The following is a 23,971-nucleotide window of genomic DNA, read 5'->3' on the forward strand; positions in this document are numbered from 1 at the left end:
AAACCCAGTCTGAGATCACTGACATTCCAAAGTCCATCTGAGATCACTGTCCATTCAAACTCAGTCGAAGATCACTTGCCATACCAGCTCTGTCAGAGATCACAGTCCATCCAAACTGACCACTCCATATGCATCTGAGGTCACTGTCCATCCAAACTCAGTCTAATCTCACTGTCCATCCAAAGTCCATCTGAGAGCATTGTCGATCCAAACTCAGTCTGAGATCACTGACCATCCAAACTCAGTCTGAGATTACTGACCATCCAAACTACATCTGAGATAACTGTCCATCCAAACGCATTCTGAGATCACTGTCCATCCAAAGTCCATTTGAGATCACTGTCCATCCAAACTCAGTCTGAGATTACTGAACTTCCAAACTCAGTCTGATATTACTGTCCATACAAACTCAATCTATGATCACTACCGATACAAACTCATTCAGAGAAGACTGTCCATCGAAACTGACCATTCAATGGGCATCTGATGTCACTGTCCATCCAAACTCAGTCTGAGATTACTGAACATCCAAATTCAGTCTGAGATTACTCACCTCCAAACTCTGTCTGTGATTATTGTCGATCCAAACTCAGCATAAGATAATTGACCATCCAAAGTCCATCTGATGTCACAATCCATCCAAACTCAGTCTCAGATGACTGACCATCCAAAGTCCATCAGAGATCACTGCCATCCAAATTTAGTCTATTATCACTGTCGATACAAAACTGACCATTCAATGTGCATCTGAGGTCATTGTCCATTCAAACTTAGTCTATGACCACTGTCAATCCAAAGTCTATCTGAGATCACTGACCATCCAAACTCAGTCTGAGATTACTGACCATCCAAACTCAGTCCGAAATCACTGACCATCCAAACTCAGTCTGATATTACTGTCCATCCAAATTCAGTCTGAGATTATTGGCCTTCCAAATTCAGTCTGAGATTACTGACCATCCAAACTAAGTCTTGAGATTACTGTCCTTCCAAACTCAGTCTGAAATCACTGACCATCCAAACTCAGTCTAAGATCACTGACCATCCAAACTCAGTCTGATATTACTGTCCATACAAACTCAGTCTAAGATCACTGACCATCCAAACTCAGTCTGAGATCACGGACCATCCAAACTCAGTCTGAGATTACTGACCATCCAAACTCAGTCTGAAATCACTGTCCATCCAAACTCATTCTGAGACTACGGACTATCCAAAGTCCATCTGAGATCACTGTACATCCAAACTCAGTCTAAGATCACTGTCCACCCAAAGTCCATCTGAGAGCACTGTCGATCCAAACTCAGTCAGAGATCACTGACCATTAAAACTCAGTCTGAGATCACTGTACGTCAAAACTGACAGTTCAAAGTGCATCTGATGTCACTGTCCATCCAAACTCAGTCTGAGTTCTCTGACCATCCAAACTCAGTCTGAGAGCACAGACCCTCCAAAATCAATCTGAGATTATTGACCATCCAAAATCAGTCTGAGATGACTGACCATCCAAACTCAGTCTGAAATCACTGACCATCCAAACTCAGTCTGAGATTACTGTCCATCCAAACTCAGTCTAAGATCACTGTCGATCCAAACTCAGTCAGAGATCACTGTCCATCTAAACTTACCATTCTATGTACATCTGAGGTCACTGTCCATCCAAACTCAGTCTGAGATCACTGACCATCCAAACTCAGTCTGAGATTACTGAACATCCATACTCAGTCTGAGATTACTCACCATACAAACTCTGTCTGAGATTATTGTTGATCCAAACTCAGCATAAGATCATTGACCATCCAAAGTCCATCTGATGTCAATTTCCATCCAAACTCAGTCCTAGTTCTCTGACCATCCAAACTCAGTCTAAGAGTACAGACCATCCAAACTCAATCTGAGATTATTGACCATCCAATCTCTGTCTGAGATTACAGACCATCCAAACTCAGTTAGAGATCACTATCCATCTAAACTGACCATTTACTGTGCATTTGATATCACTGTCCTTCCAAACTCAGTCTGAGATCACTGACCATCCAAATTCAGTCTGAAATCACTGTCCATCCAAACTCAATCTGAGATTACTGACCATCCAAAGTCCATCTGAGATCACTGTACATCCAATCTCCATCTAAGATCACTTTCCATCCTAAGCCCATCTGAGAGCAGTGACGATCCATGCTCAGTCAGAGATCACTGACCATCCAAACTCAGTCTGAGATCACTGTACATCTAAACTGACAATTCAGTGTGCATCTGATGTCACTGTCCATCCAAACTCTGTCTGACATCACAGACCATCCAAACTCAGTCTGAGATTACAGACCATCCAAACTCAGTCTGAGATTATTGACCATCCAAATTCTGTCTGAGATTACAGAACATCCAAACTCAGTCTGAGATTACTGTCCATCCAAACTCAGTTTGAGATCACTGTCCATCCATACTCAGTCTGAGATCACTGACCATCCAAACTCACTCTGAGATGACTGTCCATTCAAACTAAGTCTGAAATCACTGACCGTCCAAATTCAATCTGAGATCACTGACCATCCAAACTCAGTCGGATATACCTGTCCATACCAACTCAGTCTAAGATCACTGTCCATCCAAACTCAGTTATAGATCACTGTCCATCTAAACTGACCATTCAATGTGCATTTGATGTCACTGTCCATCCAAACTCAGTCTGAGATATCTGACCATCCAAAGTCAGTCTGATATTACTGTCCATACAAACTGAGTCAAAGACCACTGTTCATCCAAACTCAGTCAGAGATCACTGTCCATTTAAACTGACCAATCAATGCACATCTGATGACACGGAACATACAAACTCAGTCTGAGATCACTGACATTCCAAAGTCCATCTGAGATCACTGTCCATCCAAACTCAGTCTAAGATCACTTTCCATACCAGCTATGTCAGAGATCACAGTTCATCCAAACTGAAAATTCCATATGCATCTGAGGTCACTGTCCATCCAAACTCAGTCTAATCTCACTGTCCATCCAAAGTCCATCTGAGAGAATTGTCGATACAAACTCAGTCTGAGATCACTGACCATCCAAACTCAGTCTGAGATTACTGACCATCCAAACTCAGTCTGAAATCACTGACCATCCAAACTCAGTCTGAGATCACTGCCCATCCAAACTCAGTCTGATATTACTGTCCATACAAACTCAATCTAATATCACTGACCATCCAAATTCAGTCTGAGATCACTGACCATACAACCTCAGTCTGAGATTACTGACCATCCAAACTCAGTCTGAGATTATTGACCATCCAAACTCAGTCTGAGGTCACTTTCCATCCAAACTCAATCTGAGATCACTGACCATCCAAAGTCCATCTGAGATCACTGTACATCCAAACTCGGTCTAAGATCACTGTCCATCCTAAATCCATCTGAGAACACTGTCGATCCAAAATCAGTCAGAGATCACTGACCATTAAAACTCAGTCTGAGATCACTGAGATCAATCTGAGATTATTGACCATCCAATCTCTGTCTGAGATTACAGACCATCCAAACACAGTTAGAGATCACTGTCCATCTAAACTGACCATTTACTTTGCATTTGATATCACTGTCCTTCCAAACTCAGTCTGAGATCACTGACCATTCAAATTCAGTCTGAAATCACTGTCCATCCAAACTCAGTCTAAGATCACTGTCCATCCTAAGCCCATCTGAGAGCAGTGTCGATCCATGCTCAGTCAGAGATCACTGACCATCCAAACTCAGTCTGAGATCACTGTACATCTAAACTGACAATTCAGTGTGCATCTGATGTCACTGTCCATCCAAACTCAGTCTGACAACACAGACCATCCAAACTCAGTCTGAGATTACAGACCATCCAAACTCAGTCTGAGATTATTGACCATCCAAATTCTGTCTGAGAATACAGACCATCCAAACTCAGTCTGAGATTACTGTCCATCCAAACTCAGTTTGAGGTCACTGTCCATCCATACTCAGTCTGAGATGACTGACCATCCAAACTCAGTCTGAGATGACTGTCCATTCAAACTAATTCTGAAATCACTGACCATCCAAATTCAATCTGAGATCACTGACCATCCAATCTCAGTCGGATATACCTGTCCATACCAACTCAGTCTAAGATCACTGTCAATCCAAACTCATTTATAGATCACTGTCCATCTAAACTGACCATTCAATGTGCATTTGATGTCACTGTCCATCCAAACTCAGTCTGAGATATCAGACCATCAAACTCAGTCTGATATTACTGTCCATACAAACTCATTCTAAGATCACTGTCGATCCAAACTCAGTTAGAGATCACTGTCCATCTAAACTGACCATTCAATGTGCATCTGATGTCACTGTCAATCCAAACTCAGTCTGAAATCACTGACCATCCAAACTCAGTCTGAAATCACTGTCCATCCAAATTCAGTCTGAGATTACTCACCATCCAAATTCTGTCTGAGATTATTGTCGATCCAAACTCAACATAACATAATTGACCATCCAAAGTACATCTGATGTCACAGTCCTTCCAAACTCAGTCTGAGATGACTGACCATCCAAAGTCCATCTAAGATCACTGCCATGCAAATTCAGTCTATTATCACTGTCGATAAAAAACTGACTATTCAATGTGCATCTGCGGTCACTGTCCATCCAAAATAGTCTCTGACCACTGTCCATCAAAAGTCAGTTTGAGATCACTGACCATCCAAATTCAGTCTGAGATTACTGACCATCCAAAATCAGTCTGAAATCACTGACCATCCAAATTCAATCTGACATTACTGTCCATCCAAATTCAGTCTGAGATTACTGACCATCCGAATTCAATCTGAGATTACTGACCATCCAAATTAAGTCTTGAGATTACTTTCCATCCAAACTCAGTCTGAAATCACTGACCATCCAAAATCAGTCTGATATTACTGTCCATACAAACTCAATCTAATATCACTGACCATCCAAATTCATTCTGAGATCACTGACCATACAACCTCAGTCTGAGTTTACTGACCGTCCAAACTCAGTCTGAGATTATTGACCATCCAAACTCAGTCTGAAGTCACTGACCATCCAAACTCAATCTGAGATTACTGACCATCCAAAGTCCATCTGAGATCACTGTACATCCAAACTCAGTCTAAGATCACTGTCCATCCTAAATCCATCTGAGAGCACTGTCGATCCAAAATCAGTCAGAGATCACTGACCATTAAAACTCAGTCTGAGTTCACTGTACATCAAATCTGACAGTTCAAAGTGCATCTGATGTCACTGTCCATCCAAACTCAGTCCTAGTTCTCTGACCATCCAAACTCAGTCTGAGAGTACAGACCATCCAAACTCAATCTGAGATTATTGACCATCCAATCTCTGTCTGAGATTACAGACCATCCAAACTCAGTTAGAGATCACTGTCCATCTAAACTGACCATTTACTGTGCATTTGATATCACTGTCCTTCCAAACTCAGTCTGAGATCACTGACCATCCAAATTCAGTCTGAAATCAATGTCCATCCAAACTCAATCTGAGATTACTGACCATCCAAAGTCCATCTGAGATCATTCTACATCCAAACTCAGTCTAAGATCACTATCCATCCTAAGCCCATCTGAGAGCAGTGACGATCCATGCTCAGTCAGAGATCACTGACCATCCAAACTCAGTCTGAGATCACTGTACATCTAAACTGACAATTCAGTGTGCATCTGATGTCACTGTCCATTCAATCTCAGTCTGACATCACAGACCATCCAAACTCAGTCTGAGATTACAGACCATCCAAACTCAGTCTGAGATTATTGACCATCCAAATTCTGTCTGAGATTACAGAACATCCAAACTCAGTCTGAGATTACTGTCCATCCAAACTCAGTTTGAGATCACTGTCCATCCATACTCAGTCTGAGATCACTGACCATCCAAACTCAGTCTGAGATGACTGTCCATTCAAACTCAGTCTGAAATCACTGACCGTCCAAATTCAATCTGAGATCACTGACCATCCACACTCAGTCGGATATACCTGTCCATACCAACTCAGTCTAAGATCACTGTCCATCCAAACTCAGTTATAGATCACTGTCCATCTAAACTGACCATTCAATGTGCATTTGATGTCACTGTCCATCCAAACTCAGTCTGAGATATCTGACCATCCAAACTCAGTCTGATATTACTGTCCATACAAACTGAGTCAAAGACCACTGTTCATCCAAACTCAGTCAAAGATCACTGTCCATTTAAACTGACCAATGAATGCACATCTGATGACACGGAACATACAAACTCAGTCTGAGATCACTGACATTCCAAAGTCCATCTGAGATCACTGTCGATCAAAACTCAGTATAAGATCACTTTCCATACCAGCTCTGTCAGAGATCACAGTCCATCCAAACTGACCATTCCATATGCATCTGAGGTCACTGTCCATGCAAACTCAGTCTAATCTCACTGTCCATCCAAAGTCCATCTGAGAGCATTGTCGATCCAAACTCAGTCTGATATTACTGTCCATACAAACTCAATCTAAGATCACTACCGATCCAAACTCATTCAGAGAAGACTGTCCATCGAAACTGACCATTCAATGGGCATCTGATGTCACTGTCCATCCAAACTCTGTCTGAGATCACTGTCCATCCAAACTCAGTCTAAGATCACTTTCCATACCAGTCCTGTCAGTGATCACAGTCCATCCAAACTGACCATTCCATATGCACCTGAGGTCACTGTCCATCCAAACTCAGTCTAATCTCACTGTCCATACAAAGTCCATCTGAGAGCATTGTTGATCCAAACGCAGTCTGAGATCACTGTCCATCCAAAGTCCATTGGAGATGACTGTCCATCCAAAATCAGTCTGAGATTACTGACCATCCAAACTCAGTCTGATATTACTGTCCATACAAACTCATTCCAAGATCACTGTCGATCCAAACTCATTCAGAGATCACTGTCCATCTAAACTGACCATTCAATGTGCATCTAATGTCACTGTCAATCCAAACTCAGTCTGAAATCACTGTCCATCCAAATTCAGTCTGAGATTACTCACCATCCAAATTCTGTCTGAGATTATTGTCGATCCAAACTCAACATAACATAATTGACCATCCAAAGTACATCTGATGTCACAGTCCATCCAAACTCAGTCTGAGATGACTGACCATCCAATGTCCATCTGACATCACTGCCATGCAAATTCAGTTTATTATCACTGTCGATAAAAAACTGACCATTCAATGTGCATCTGAGGTCACTGTCCATCCAAACTAAGTCTATGACCACTGTCCATCAAAAGTCAGTTTGAGATAACTGACCATCCAAACTCAGTCTGATATTACTGACCATCCAAAATCAGTCTGAAATCACTGACCATCCAAATTCAATCTGATATTACGGTCCATCCAAATTCAGTCTGAGATTACTGACCATCCAAATTCAGTTTGAGATTACTGACCATCCAACTTAAGTCTTCAGGTTACTCTCCATCCAAACTCAGTCTGAAATCACTGACCATCCAAACTCAGTCTGAGATCACTGCCAATCCAAACTCAGTCTGATATTACTGTCCATACAAACTCAATCTTATATCACTGACCATCTAAATTCAGTCTGAGATTACTGACCATCCAAACTCAGTATGAGATTATTGAACATCCAAACTCAGTCTGAAGTCACTGTCCATCCAAACTCAGTCTGAGATTACTGACCATCCAAAGTCCACCTGAGATCACTGTACATCCAAACTCAGTCTAAGATCACTGTCCATCCTAAGTCCATCTGAGAGCACTGTCGATCCAAAATCAGTCAGAGATCACTGACCATTAAAACTCAATCTGAGATCACTGTACATCAAAACTGACAATTCAAAGTGCATCTTATGTCACTGTCCATCCAAACTCAGTCTGAGTTCTCTGACCATCCAAACTCAGTCTGAGAGTACTGACCATCCAAACTCAATCTGAGATTATTGACCATCCAATCTCTGTCTGAGATTACAGACCATCCAAACTCAGTTAGATATCACTTTCCATTTAAACTGACCATTTACTGAGCATTTGAAGTCACTGTCCTTCCAAACTCAGTCTGAGATCACTGACCATCCAAATTCAGTCTGAAATCACTGTCCATCCAAACTCAATCTGAGATTACTGACCATCCAAAGTCCATCTGAGATCACTGTACATCCAAACTCAGTCTAAGATCACTGTCCATCCTAAGCCCATCTGAGAGCAGTGTCGATCCATGCTCAGTCAGAAATCACTGACCATCCAAACTCAGTCTGAGATCACTATTCATTTAAACTGACAATTCAGTGTGCATCTGATGTCACTGTCCATCCAAACTCAGTCTGACATCACAGACCATCCAAACTCAGTCTGAGATTACAGACCATCCAAACTCAGTCTGAGATTACTGAACATCCATACTCAGTCTGAGATTACTCACGATACAAACTCTGTCTGAGATTATTGTTGATCCAAACTCAGCATAAGATAATTGACCATCCAAAGTAGATCTGATGTCACTTTCCACCCAAACTCAGTCTGAGATTAATGACCATCCAAAGTCCATCTGAGATCATTGCCAATCAAAATCAGTCTAATATCACTGTCCATTCAAAATTTACCATTCAATGTGCATCTGAGGTCACTGTCCAACCAAACTCAGTCTAATCTCACTGTCCATCCAAAGTCCATCTGAGAACATTGTCGATCCAAACTCAGTCTGAGATCATTGACAATCCAAACTCAGTCTGAGATTTCTGACCAACCAAACTCAGTCTGAATTCACTGCCCATCCAAACTCAGTCTGAGATAAATGTCCATTCAAACTCAGTCTGAAATTACTGTCCATCCAAACGCAGTCTGAGATCACTGTCCATCCAAAGTCCATTTGAGATTACTGTCCATCCAAACTCAGTCTGAGATTACTGACCATCCAAACTAAGTCTGATATTACTGTCCATAAAAACTCAGTCTAAGATCACTGTCGATTCAAACTCATTCAGAGATCACTGTCCATCTAAACTGACCATTCGATGTACATCTGATGTCACTGTCCATTCAAACTCTGTCTGAGATCACTAACCGTCCAAACTCAGTCTGAGATTACTGAATATCCAAACACAGTCTGAGATTACTAACCATCCAAACTCTGTTTGAGATTATTGTTGATCCAAACTCAGCATAAGTTTATTGACCATCCAAAGTCCATCTGATATCACTGTCCAAGCAAACTCAGTCTGAGATTACTGACCATCCAAATCCATTTGAGATCACTGCCCATCCAATTTCAGTCTAATATCACTGTCCATTCAAAATTTACCACTCAATGTGCATCTGAGGTCACTGTCCATCCAAAGTCAGTCTAATCTCACTGTCCATCCAAAGTCCATCTGAGAGCATTGTCGATCCAAACTCAGTCTGAGTTCACTGATCATCCATACTCAGTCTGAGATTTCTTACCATCCAAACTCAGTCTGAAATCTCCGCCCATCCAAACTCAGTCTGAGATCACTGACCATCCAAACTCAGTCTGAGATTACTGAACATCCAAACTCAGTCTGAGATTACTCACCATCCAAACTCTGTCTGAGATTATTGTCGATCCAAACTCAGCATAAGATAATTGACCATCCAAAGTCCATCTGATGTCACTGTCCATCCAAACTCAGTCTGAGATGACTGACCATCCAAAGTCCATCTGAGATCACTGGCATCCAAATTTAGTCTATTATCAATGTCGATAAAAAACTGACCATTCAATGTGCATCTGAGGTAACTCTCCATCCAAACTCAATCTGACATCACTGACCATCCAAACTCAGTCTGAGATCTCTGTACATCAAAACTCTGTCTGAGATTACAGACCATCCAAACGCAGTCTGAGATTACTGTCCATCCAAACTCAGTCTGAGATCACTGACCATCCAAACTAAGTCTAAGATCACTGTCCATCCAAACTCAGTCAGAGATCACTGTCCATTTAAACTGACCATTCAATGTGCATCTGTGATCACTGACCATCCAAACTCAGTCTGAGATGACTGTCCATTCAAACTCAGTCTGAAATCACTGACCAACCAAACTCAGTCTAAGATCACTGACCATCCAAGCTCAGTCTGATATACCTGTCCCTACCAACTCAGTCTAAGATCACTGTCCATCCAAACTCAGTTAGAGATCACTGTTCATTTAAACTGACCATTCATTGTTCCTCTGATGTTACTGACCATGCAAACTCAGTCTGAGATCACTGACCATCCAAAGTCCATCCGATATGACTGTCCATCCAAACTCATTCTAAGATCACGTTCCATACCAGCTCTGTCAGAGATAACAGTCCATCCAAACTGACAATTCCATATGCATCTGAGGTCACTGCCCATCCAAACTCAGTCTAATCTCACTGTCCATCCAAAGTCCATCTGAGAGCATTGTCGATCCAAACTCAGTCTGAGATCACTGACCATCCAAACTCAGTCTGAGATTACTGACCATCCAAACTCAGTCTGATATTACTGTCCATACAAACTCAGTCTAAGATCACTGTCGATAAAAACTCATTCAGAGATCACTGTCCATCTAAACTGACCATTCAATGAGCATCTGATTTCACTGTCCATCCAAACTCAGTATGAGATCACTGACCATCCAAACTCAGTCTGAGAACAATGACGATCCAAACTCAGTCTGAAATTACTGACCATCCAAACTCTTCTGAGATTACTGACCATCCAAACTCAGTCTGAAATCACTGTCCTTCCAAACTCATTCTGAGATTACTGACCATCCAAAGTCCTTCTGAGATCACTGTACATCCAACTCAGTCTAAGATCGCTGTCCATCCAAAGCCAATCTGAGAGCACTGTCGATCCAAACTCAGTCAGAGATCACTGACCATCCAAACTCAGTCCGAGATCACTGTACATCAAAGCTGACAATTCAATGTGCATCTGTTGTCACTGCCCATCCAAACTCACTCTGACATCACTGACCATCCAAACTCATTCTGAGATTACAGACCATCCAAACTCAGTCTGAGATTATTGACCATCCAAACTCTGTCTGAGATCACTGTCCGTCCAAACTCAGTCTAAGATCACTTTCCATACCAGCCCTGTCAGTGATCACAGTCCATCCAAACTGACCATTCCATATGCACCTGAGGTCACTGTCCATCCAAACTCAGTCTAATCTCACTGTCCATACAAAGTCCATCTGAGAGCATTGTTGATCCAAACGCAGTCTGAGATCACTGTCCATCCAAAGTCCATTTGAGATGACTGTCCATCCAAACTCAGTCTGAGATTACTGACCATCCAAACTCAGTCTGATATTACTGTCCATACAAACTCATTCCAAGATCAATGTCAATCCAAACTCATTCAGAGATCACTGTCCATCTAAACTGACCATTCAATGTGCATCTAACGTCACTGTCAATCCAAACTCAGTCTGAAATCACTGTCCATCCAAATTCAGTCTGAGATTACTCACCATCCAAATTCTGTCTGAGATTATTGTCGATCCAAACTCAACATAACATAATTGACCATCCAAAGTCCATCTGATGTCACAGTCCATCCAAACTCAGTCTGAGATGACTGACCATCCAAAGTCCATCTGACATCACTGCCATGCAAATTCAGTTTATTATCACTGTCGATAAAAAACTGACCATTCAATGTGCATCTGAGGTCACTGTCCATCCAAACTAAGTCTATGACCACTGTCCATCAAAAGTCAGTTTGAGATAACTGACCATCCAAACTCAGTCTGAGATTACTGACCATCCAAAATCAGTCTGAAATCACTGACCATCCAAATTCAATCTGATATTACGGTCCATCCAAATTCAGTCTGAGATTACTGACCATCCAAATTCAGTTTGAGATTACTGACCATCCAACTTAAGTCTTCAGGTTACTCTCCATCCAAACTCAGTCTGAAATCACTGACCATCCAAACTCAGTCTGAGATCACTGCCAATCCAAACTCAGTCTGATATTACTGTCCATACAAACTCAATCTTATATCACTGACCATCTAAATTCAGTCTGAGATTACTGACCATCCAAACTCAGTATGAGATTATTGAACATCCAAACTCAGTCTGAAGTCACTGTCCATCCAAACTCAGTCTGAGATTACTGACCATCCAAAGTCCACCTGAGATCACTGTACATCCAAACTCAGTCTAAGATCACTGTCCATCCTAAGTCCATCTGAGAGCATTGTCGATCCAAAATCAGTCAGAGATCACTGACCATTAAAACTCAATCTGAGATCACTGTACATCAAAACTGACAATTCAAAGTTCATCTGATGTCACTGTCCATCCAAACTCAGTCTGAGATTACTGAACATCCAAACTCAGTCTGAGATTACTCACCATCCAAACTCTGTCTGAGATTATTGTCGATCCAAACTCAGCATAAGATAATTGACCATCCAAAGTCCATCTGATGTCACTGTCCATCCAAACTCAGTCTGAGATGACTGACCATCCAAAGTCCATCTGAGATCACTGGCATCCAAATTTAGTCTATTATCAATGTCGATAAAAAACTGACCATTCAATGTGCATCTGAGGTAACTCTCCATCCAAACTCAATCTGACATCACTGACCATCCAAACTCAGTCTGAGATCTCTGTACATCAAAACTCTGTCTGAGATTACAGACCATCCAAACGCAGTCTGAGATTACTGTCCATCCAAACTCAGTCTGAGATCACTGACCATCCAAACTAAGTCTAAGATCACTGTCCATCCAAACTCAGTCAGAGATCACTGTCCATTTAAACTGACCATTCAATGTGCATCTGTGATCACTGACCATCCAAACTCAGTCTGAGATGACTGTCCATTCAAACTCAGTCTGAAATCACTGACCAACCAAACTCAGTCTAAGATCACTGACCATCCAAGCTCAGTCTGATATACCTGTCCCTACCAACTCAGTCTAAGATCACTGTCCATCCAAACTCAGTTAGAGATCACTGTTCATTTAAACTGACCATTCATTGTTCCTCTGATGTTACTGACCATGCAAACTCAGTCTGAGATCACTGACCATCCAAAGTCCATCCGATATGACTGTCCATCCAAACTCATTCTAAGATCACGTTCCATACCAGCTCTGTCAGAGATAACAGTCCATCCAAACTGACAATTCCATATGCATCTGAGGTCACTGCCCATCCAAACTCAGTCTAATCTCACTGTCCATCCAAAGTCCATCTGAGAGCATTGTCGATCCAAACTCAGTCTGAGAACAATGACGATCCAAACTCAGTCTGAAATTACTGACCATCCAAACTCTTCTGAGATTACTGACCATCCAAACTCAGTCTGAAATCACTGTCCTTCCAAACTCATTCTGAGATTACTGACCATCCAAAGTCCTTCTGAGATCACTGTACATCCAACTCAGTCTAAGATCGCTGTCCATCCAAAGCCAATCTGAGAGCACTGTCGATCCAAACTCAGTCAGAGATCACTGACCATCCAAACTCAGTCCGAGATCACTGTACATCAAAGCTGACAATTCAATGTGCATCTGTTGTCACTGCCCATCCAAACTCACTCTGACATCACTGACCATCCAAACTCATTCTGAGATTACAGACCATCCAAACTCAGTCTGAGATTATTGACCATCCAAACTCTGTCTGAGATCACTGTCCGTCCAAACTCAGTCTAAGATCACTTTCCATACCAGCCCTGTCAGTGATCACAGTCCATCCAAACTGACCATTCCATATGCACCTGAGGTCACTGTCCATCCAAACTCAGTCTAATCTCACTGTCCATACAAAGTCCATCTGAGAGCATTGTTGATCCAAACGCAGTCTGAGATCACTGTCCATCCAAAGTCCATTTGAGATGACTGTCCATCCAAACTCAGTCTGAGATTACTGACCATCCAAACTCAGTCTGATATTACTGTCCATACAAACTCATTCCAAGATCAATGTCAATCCAAACTCATTCAGAGATCACTGTCCATCTAAACTGACCATTCAATGTGCATCTAACGTCACTGTCAATCCAAACTCAGTCTGAAATCACTGTCCATCCAAATTCAGTCTGAGATTACTCACCATCCAAATTCTGTCTGAGATTATTGTCGATCCAAACTCAACATAACATAATTGACCATCCAAAGTCCATCTGATGTCACAGTCCATCCAAACTCAGTCTGAGATGACTGACCATCCAAAGTCCATCTGACATCACTGCCATGCAAATTCAGTTTATTATCACTGTCGATAAAAAACTGACCATTCAATGTGCATCTGAGGTCACTGTCCATCCAAACTAAGTCTATGACCACTGTCCATCAAAAGTCAGTTTGAGATAACTGACCATCCAAACTCAGTCTGAGATTACTGACCATCCAAAATCAGTCTGAAATCACTGACCATCCAAATTCAATCTGATATTACGGTCCATCCAAATTCAGTCTGAGATTACTGACCATCCAAATTCAGTTTGAGATTACTGACCATCCAACTTAAGTCTTCAGGTTACTCTCCATCCAAACTCAGTCTGAAATCACTGACCATCCAAACTCAGTCTGAGATCACTGCCAATCCAAACTCAGTCTGATATTACTGTCCATACAAACTCAATCTTATATCACTGACCATCTAAATTCAGTCTGAGATTACTGACCATCCAAACTCAGTATGAGATTATTGAACATCCAAACTCAGTCTGAAGTCACTGTCCATCCAAACTCAGTCTGAGATTACTGACCATCCAAAGTCCACCTGAGATCACTGTACATCCAAACTCAGTCTAAGATCACTGTCCATCCTAAGTCCATCTGAGAGCACTGTCGATCCAAAATCAGTCAGAGATCACTGACCATTAAAACTCAATCTGAGATCACTGTACATCAAAACTGACAATTCAAAGTTCATCTGATGTCACTGTCCATCCAAACTCAGTCTGAGTTCTCTGACCATCCAAACTCAGTCTGAGAGTACTGACCATCCAAACTCAATCTGAGATTATTGACCATCCAATCTCTGTCTGAGATTACAGACCATCCAAACTCAGTTAGATATCACTTTCCATTTAAACTGACCATTTACTGAGCATTTGATGTCACTGTCCTTCCAAACTCAGTCTGAGATCACTGACCATCCAAATTCAGTCTGAAATCACTGTCCATCCAAACTCAATCTGAGATTACTGACCATCCAAAGTCCATCTGAGATCACTGTACATCCAAACTCAGTCTAAGATCACTGTCCATCCTAAGCCCATCTGAGAGCAGTGTCGATCCATGCTCAGTCAGAAATCACTGACCATCCAAACTCAGTCTGAGATCACTATTCATTTAAACTGACAATTCAGTGTGCATCTGATGTCACTGTCCATCCAAACTCAGTCTGACATCACAGACCATCCAAACTCAGTCTGAGATTACAGACCATCCAAACTCAGTCTGAGATTATTGACCATCCAAATTCTGTCTGAGATTACAGACCATCCAAACTCAGTCTGAGATTACTTTCCATCCAAACTCAATCTGAGATCACTTTCCATCCATACTCAGTCTGAGATGACTGACCATCCAAACTCAGTCTGAGATGACTGTCCATTCAAACTCAGTCTGAAATCACTGACCGTCCAAACTCAATCTGAGATCACTGACCATCCAGACTCAGTCGGATATACCTGTCCATACCAACTCAGTCTAAGATCACTGTCCATCCAAACTCAGTGATAGATCACTGTCCATCTAAACTGACCATTCAATGTGCATTTGATGTCACTGTCCATCCAAACTCAGTCTGAGATATCTGACCATCCAAACTCTGTCTGAGATCACTGAACATCCAAACTCAGTCTTAGTTTACTGACCATCCATACACCGTCTGAGATAACTGTCCAACCAAATGCAGTCTGAGATCATTGTCCATCCAAAGTCCATCTGAGATCACTGCCCATTCAAACTCAGTCTAAGATCACTTGCCATACCAGCTCTGTCAGAGATCACAGTCCATCCAAACTCAGTCTGAGATTACTGACCTTCCAAACTCAGTCTGATATTACTGTCCATACAAACTCAGTCTAAGATCACTCCCGATCCAAACTCAATCTGAGATCACTGAACATCCTAATTCTGTCTGAGATTAATCACCATCCAAACTTGTCTGTGATTATTGTCGATCCAAACTCAGCATAAGATAATTGACCATCCAAAGTCCATCTGATGTCAAAATCCATCCAAACTCAGTCTCAGATGACTGACCTTCCAAAGTCCATCTGAGATCACTGCCATCCAAATTTAGTCTATCACTGTCGATACAAAACTGACCATTCAATGTGCATCTGAGGTCATTGTCCATTCAAACTTAGTCTATGACCACTGTCCATCCAAAGTCTATCTGAGATCACTGACCATCCAAACTCAGTCTGAGATTACTGACCATCCAAACTCAGTCCGAAATCACTGACCATCCAAACTCAGTCTGATATTACTGTCCATCCAAATTCAGTCTGAGATTATTGACCTTCCAAATTCAGTCTGAGATTACTGACCATCCAAACTCAGTCTTGAGATTACTGTCCATCCAAACTCAGTCTGAAATCACTGACCATCCAAACTCAGTCTAAGATCACAGACCATCCAAACTCAGTCTGATATTACTGTCCATACAAACTCAGTCTAAGATCACAGACCATCCAAACTCAGTCTGATATTACTGTCCATACAAACTCAGTCTAAGATCACTGACCATCCAAACACAGTCTGAGATCACGGACCGTCCAAACTCAGTCTGAGATTACTGACCATCCAAACTCATACTGAAATCACTGTCCATCCAAACTCATTCTGAGATTACGGACCATCCAATCTGTCTGAGAATACTGTCCATCCAAACTCAGTCTGAAATCAGTGTCCATCCAAACTCAATCTGAGATTACTGCCCATCCAAAGTCCATCTGAGATCACTGTACATCCAAACTCAGTCTAAGATCACTGTCCATCCAAAGTCCATCTGAGAGCACTGTCGATCCAAACTCAGTCAGAGATCACTGACCATTAAAACTCAGTCTGAGATCACTGTACATCAAAACTGACAGTTCAAAGTGCATCTGATGTCACTGTCCATAGAAACTCAGTCTGAGTTCTCTGACCATCCAAACTCAGTCTGAGAGTACAGACCCTCCAAAATCAATCTGAGATTATTGACCATCCAAAATCAGTCTGAGATGACTGACCATCCAAACTCAGTCTGAAATCACTGACCATCCAAACTCAGTCTGAGATTACTGTCTATCCAAACTCAGTCTGAGATTACTGACCATTCAAAGACAATATGAGATCACTGACCATCCAAACTCAGTCTGATATTAATGTCCATACAAACTCAGTCTAAGATCACTTTCGATCCAAACTCAGTCAGAGATCACTGTCCATCTAAACTTACCATTCTATGTACAACTGAGGTCACTGTCCATCCAAACTCAGTCTGAGATCACTGACCATCCAAACTCAGTCTGAGATAACTGTCCATCCAAACTCAGTCTGAAATTACTGACCATCCAAACTCTGTCTGAGTTTATTGTCAATCCAAACTCAGCATAAGATAATTGACAATCCAAAGTCCATCTGATGTCACAGTCCATCCAAACTCAGTCTGAGATGACTGACCAACCAAAGTCCACCTGAGATCACAGCCATCCAAATTTAGCCTATTATCACTGTCGATAAAAAACTGACCATTCAATGCATCTGAGGTCAGTGTCCATCCAAACACAATCTGACATCACTGACCATTCAAACTCAGTCTGAGATTACTTAACATCCATACTCTGTCTGATATTACTGTCCATCCAAACTCAGTCTGAGATTACTGAAAATTCAAAGTCCATCTGAGATCACTGACCATCCAAACTCAGTCTGATATTACTGTCCATACAAACTCAGTCTAAGATCACTGTCGATCCAAACTCAGTCAGAGATCACTGTCCATCTAAACTTACCATTCTATCTACATCTGATGTCACTGTCCTTCCAAACTCAGTCTGAGATCACTGACCATCCAAACTAAGTCTGAGATTACTGAACATCCATATTCAGTCTGAGGTTACTCACCATCCAAAGTCTGTCTGAGATTATTGTTGAACCCAACACAGCATAAGATAATTGACCATCCAAAGTCCATCTGATGTCACTGTCCATCCAAACTCAGTCTGAGATTACTGACCATCCAATGTCCATCTGAGATCACTGCCCATCCAAAATCAGTCTAATATCACTTTACATTCAAAATTTACCATTCAATGTGCATCTGAGGTCACTGTCCAACCAAAGTCAGGCTAATCTCAAAGTCCATCCAAAGTCCATCTGAAAGCATTCTCGATCCATACTCAGTCTGAGATTTCTGACAATTCAAACTCAGTCTGAAATCACTGCCCATCCAATCTCAGTCTGAGATAACTGTCCATTCAAACTCAGTCTGAAATTACTGTCCATCCAAATGCAGTCTGAGATCACTGTCCATCCAATGTCCATTTGAGATTACTGTATATCCATTTCAGTCTGAGATTACTGACCATCCAACCTCGGTCTGATATTACTGTCCATACAATCTCAGTCTAAGATCACAGTCTATTCAAGCTCATTCAGAGATCACTGTCCATTTAAACTGACAATTCTATGTGCATCTGATGTCACTGTCCATCCAAACTCCATCTGAGATCACTGGCAACCCAAACTCAGTCTGAGATTACTGAACATCCAAATTCAGTCTGAGATTACTCACCATCCAAACTCTGTCTGAAATTATTTTCAATCCAAACTCAGCATAAGATAATTGACCATCCAAAGTCCATCTGATGTCACAGTCCATCCAAACTCAGTCTGAGATGACTGACGATCCAAAGTCCACCTGAGATCACAGCCATCCAAATTTAGCCTATTATCACTGTCGATAGAAAACTGACCATTCAATGTGCATCTGAGGTCACTGTCCATCCAAACACATTCTGACATCACTGACCATCCAAACTCAGTCTGAGATTACTGAACATCCATACTCTGTCTGAGATTACTGACCATCCAAACTAAGTCTGAAATCACTGTCCATCCAAACTCAGTCTGAGATTACTGAAAATTCAAAGTCCATCTGAGATCACTGACCATCCAAACTCAGTCTGATATTAATGCCCATACAAACTCAGTCTAAGATCACTGTCGATCCAAACTCAGTCAGAGATCACTGTCCATCTAAACTTACCATTCTATCTACATCTGATGTCACTGTCCTTCCAAACTCAGTATGAGATCACTGACCAACCAAACTCAGTCTGAGATTACTGAACATCCATATTCAGTCTGAGATTACTCACCATCCAAAGTCTGTCTGAGATTATTGTTGAACCCAACACAGCATAAGATAATTGACCATCCAAAGTCCATCTGATGTCACTGTCCATCCAAACTCAGTCTGAGATTACTGACCATCCAAAGTCCATCTGAGATCACTGCCCATAAAAAAATCAGTCTAATATCACTGTCCATTCAAAATTTACCATTCAATGTGCATCTGAGGTCACTGTCCAACCAAAGTCAGGCTAATCTCAAAGTCCATCCAAAGTCCATCAGAGAGCATTGTCGATCCATACTCAGTCTGAGATTTCTGACCATCCAAACTCAGTCTGAAATCACTGCCCATCCAAACTCAGTCTGAGATAACTGTCCATCCAAACGCAGTCTGAGATCACTGTCCATCCAAAGTCCATTTGAGATTACTGTCCATCCATTTCAGTCTGAGATTACTGACCATCCAAACTCGGTCTGATATTACTGTCCGTACAATCTCAGTCGAAGATCACAGTCTATTCAAGCTCTTTCAGAGATCACTGTCCATTTAAACTGACAATTCGATGTGCATCTGATGTCACTGTCCATCCAAACTCCGTCTGAGATCACTGACAACCCAAACTCAGTCTGAGATTACTGAACATCCAAATTCAGTCTGAGATTACTCACCATCCAAACTCTGTCTGAGATTATTTTCAATCCAAACTCAGCATAAGATAATTGACCATCCAAAGTCCATCTGATATCACAGTCCATCCAAACTCAGTCTGAGATGACTGACCATCCAAACTCGACCTGAGATCACTGCCATCCAAATTTAGTCTATTATCACTGTCGATAAAAAAAAGACCATTCTATGTGCATCTGAGGTCACTGTCCATCCAAACTCAGTCTGACATCACTGACCATCCAACGTCCATCTGAGTTCAATGTCCATGCAAGTTCAGCCTAATCTCACTGACCATCCAAAGTCCATCTGAGAGCATTGTAGATCCAAACTCAGTCAGGGATCACTGACCATCCAAACTCAGTCTGAGATTTCTGAAAACCAAACTCAGTCTGAAATCACTGCCCATCCAAACTCAGTCTGAGATGACTGTCCATTTAAACTCAGTCTGAAATTACTGTCCATCCAAACGCAGTATGAGATCACTGTCCATCCAAAGTCCATTTGAGTTTACTGCACATCCAAACTCAGTCCGAGATTACTTACCATCCTAACTCAGTGTGATATTACTGTCCATACAATCTCAGTCTAAGATCACTGTCGATCCAAACTCATTCAGAGATCACTGTCCATCTAAACCGACCATTCAATGTGCATCTGATGTCACTGTCCATCCAAACTCAGTATGAGATCACTGACAATCCAAACTCAGTCTGAGATTACTGAACATCCAAATTCAGTCTGAGATTACTCACCATTCAAACTCTGTCTGAGATTATTGTTGATCCAAACTCAGCATAAGATAATTGACCATCCAAAGTCCATCTGATGTCACAGTCCATCCAAACTCAGCATAAGATAATTGACCATCCAAAGTCCACCTGAGATCACTGAAATCCAAATTTAGTCTATTATCACTGTCGATAAAAAACTGACCATTCAATGTGCATCTGCGGTCACTTTCCATCCAAACTCAGTCTGACATCACTGACCATCCAAAATCCATTTGAGTTCAATGTCCATCCAAACTCAGTCTAATCGCACTGTCAATCCAAAGTCCATCTGAGAGCATTGTAGATCCAAACTCAGTCTGAGATCACTGACCATCCAAACTCAGTCTGAGATTTCTGACCAGCCAAACTCAGTCTGAAATCACTGCCCATCCAAACTCACTCTAAGATAACTGTCCATTCAAACTCAGTCTGAAATTACTGTCCATCCAAACGCAGTCTGAGCTCACTGTCTATCCAAAGTCCATTTGAGATTACTCTCCATCCAAACTCAGTCTGAGATTACTGACCATCCAAACTCAGTCTGATATTACTGTCCATAAAATCTCAGTCTAAGATCACTGTTGATTCAAACTCATTCAGAGATCACTGTCCATCTAAACTGACCATTCAATGTGCATCTGATGTCACTGTCCATCGAAACTCCGTCTGAGATCACTGACAATCCAAACTCAGTCTGAGATTACTGAACATCCAAATTCAGTCTGAGATTACTCACCATTGAAACTCTGTCTGAGATTATTGTTGATCCAAACGCAGCGTAAGATAATTGACCATCCAAAGTCCGTCTGATGTCACTGTCCATCCAAACTCAGTCTGAGATTACTGACCATCCAAAGTCCATCTGAGAGCACTGCCCATTCAAAATCAGTCTATTATCACTGACCATTCAAAATTTACAACTCAATGTGCATCTGAGGTCACTGTCCAACCAAACTCAGTCTAATCTCACTGTCCATCCAAAGTCCATCTGAGAGCCTTGTCGATCCAAACTCAGTCTGCGATCAATGACCATCCAAACCCAGTCTGAGATTTCTGACCATCCAAACTCAGTCTGAAATTACTGTCCATCCAAACGCAGTCTGAGATCACTGTCCATCCAAATTCCATTTGAGATTACTGTCCATCCAAACTCAGTCTGAGATTACTGACCATCCAAACTCAGTCTGATATTACTGTCCATACAAACTCAGTCAAAGATCACTGTCGATTCAAACTCATTCAGAGAACACTGTCCATCCAAACTGATCACTTGATGCGTTTCTGATGTCACTGTCAATCCAAATTCCATCTGAGATCACTGACAATCCAAACTCAGTCTGGGATTACTGAACATCCAAATTCAGTCTGAGATAACTCACCATCCAAACTCTGTCTGAGTTTATTTTCAATCCAAACTCAGCATAAGATAATTGACCATTCAAAGTCCATCTGATGTCACAGTCCATCCAAACTCAGTCTGAGATTACTGACCATCCAAACTCAGTCTGATATTACTGTCCATACAAACTCAGTCAAAGATCACTGTCGATTCAAACTCATTCAGAGATCACTGTCCTTCCAAACTGATCACTTGATGTATTTCTGATGTCACTGTCCATCCAAATTCCGTCTGAGATCAGTGACAATCCAAACTCAGTCTGGGATTACTGAACATCCAAATTCAGTCTGAGATAACTCACCATCCAAACTCTGTCTGAGATTATTTTTAATCCAAACTCAGCATAAGATAATTGACCATCCAAAGTCCATCTGATGTCACAGTCCATCCAAACTCAGTCTGAGATGACTGACCATCCAAACTCCACCTGAGATCACTGCCATCCAAATTTAGTCTATTATCACTGTCGATAAAAAACTGACCATGTAAAGTCCATTTGAGTTTACTGTCCATCCAAACTCAGTCCGAGATTACTGACCTTCCTAACTCAGTCTGATATTACTGTCCATACAATCTCAGTCTAATATCACTGTCGATCCAAACTCATTCAGAGATCACTGTCCATCTAACCTGAACATTCAATGTGCATCTGATGTCACTGTCCATCCAAACTCAGTCTGAGATCACTGACAATCCAAACTCAGTCTGAGATTACTGAACATCCAAATTCCGTCTGAGATTACTCACCATTCAAACTCTGTCTGAGATTATTGTTGATCCAAACTCAGCATAAGATAATTGACCATCCAAAGTCCACCTGATGTCACAGTCCATCCAAACTCAGCATAAGATAATTGACCATCCAAAGTCCACCTGAGATCCCTGAAATTCAAATTTAGTCTATTATCACTGTCGATAAAAAACTGACCATTCAATGTGCATCTGAGGTCACTTTCCATCCAAACTCAGTCTGACATCACTGACTTTCCAAAATCCATCTGAGTTCAATGTCCATCCAAACTCAGTCTAATCTCACTGTCCATCCAAAGTCCATCTGAGAGCATTGTAGATCCAAACTCAGTCTGAGATTACTGACCATCCAAACTCAGCCTAATCTCACTGTCCATACAAACTCAGTCTGAGATCACTGACCATCCAAACTCAGTCTGAGATTTCTGACCATCCAAACTCAGTCTGATATTACTAACCATTCAAGCTCTGTCTGAGATTACAGACCATCCAAACTCAGTCTGAGATTACTGACCATCCAAATTCAGTCTGAAATCACTGACCATCCAAATTCAGTCTGAGATTACTGTCCATCCAAACTCAGTCTGAGATTACTGACCATTCAAAGTCCATCTGAGATCACTGACCAACCAAGCTCAGTCTGATATTAATGTCCATACAAACTCAGTCTAAGATCACTGTCGATCCAAATCTGTCAGAGATCACTGTCCATCTAAACTTACCATTCTATCTACATCAGATGTCACTGTCCATCCAAACTCAGTCTGAGATCACTGACCATCCAAACTCAGTCTGAGATTACTGAACATCCATACTCAATCTGAGATTACTCACCATCCAAACTCAGTCTGAAATCACTGACCTTCCAAACTCAGTCTGAGATTACTGTCCATCCAAACTCAGTCTAAGCTCACTGTCGATCCAAACTCAGTCAGAGATCACTGTCCAGCTAAACTTACCATTCTATCTACATCTGATGTCACTGTCCATTCAAACTCAGTCTG

The sequence above is a fragment of the Carcharodon carcharias genome, chromosome 12, assembly GCF_017639515.1.
Source record: "Carcharodon carcharias isolate sCarCar2 chromosome 12, sCarCar2.pri, whole genome shotgun sequence".
In the NCBI taxonomy this organism is placed as follows: domain Eukaryota; kingdom Metazoa; phylum Chordata; class Chondrichthyes; order Lamniformes; family Lamnidae; genus Carcharodon; species Carcharodon carcharias.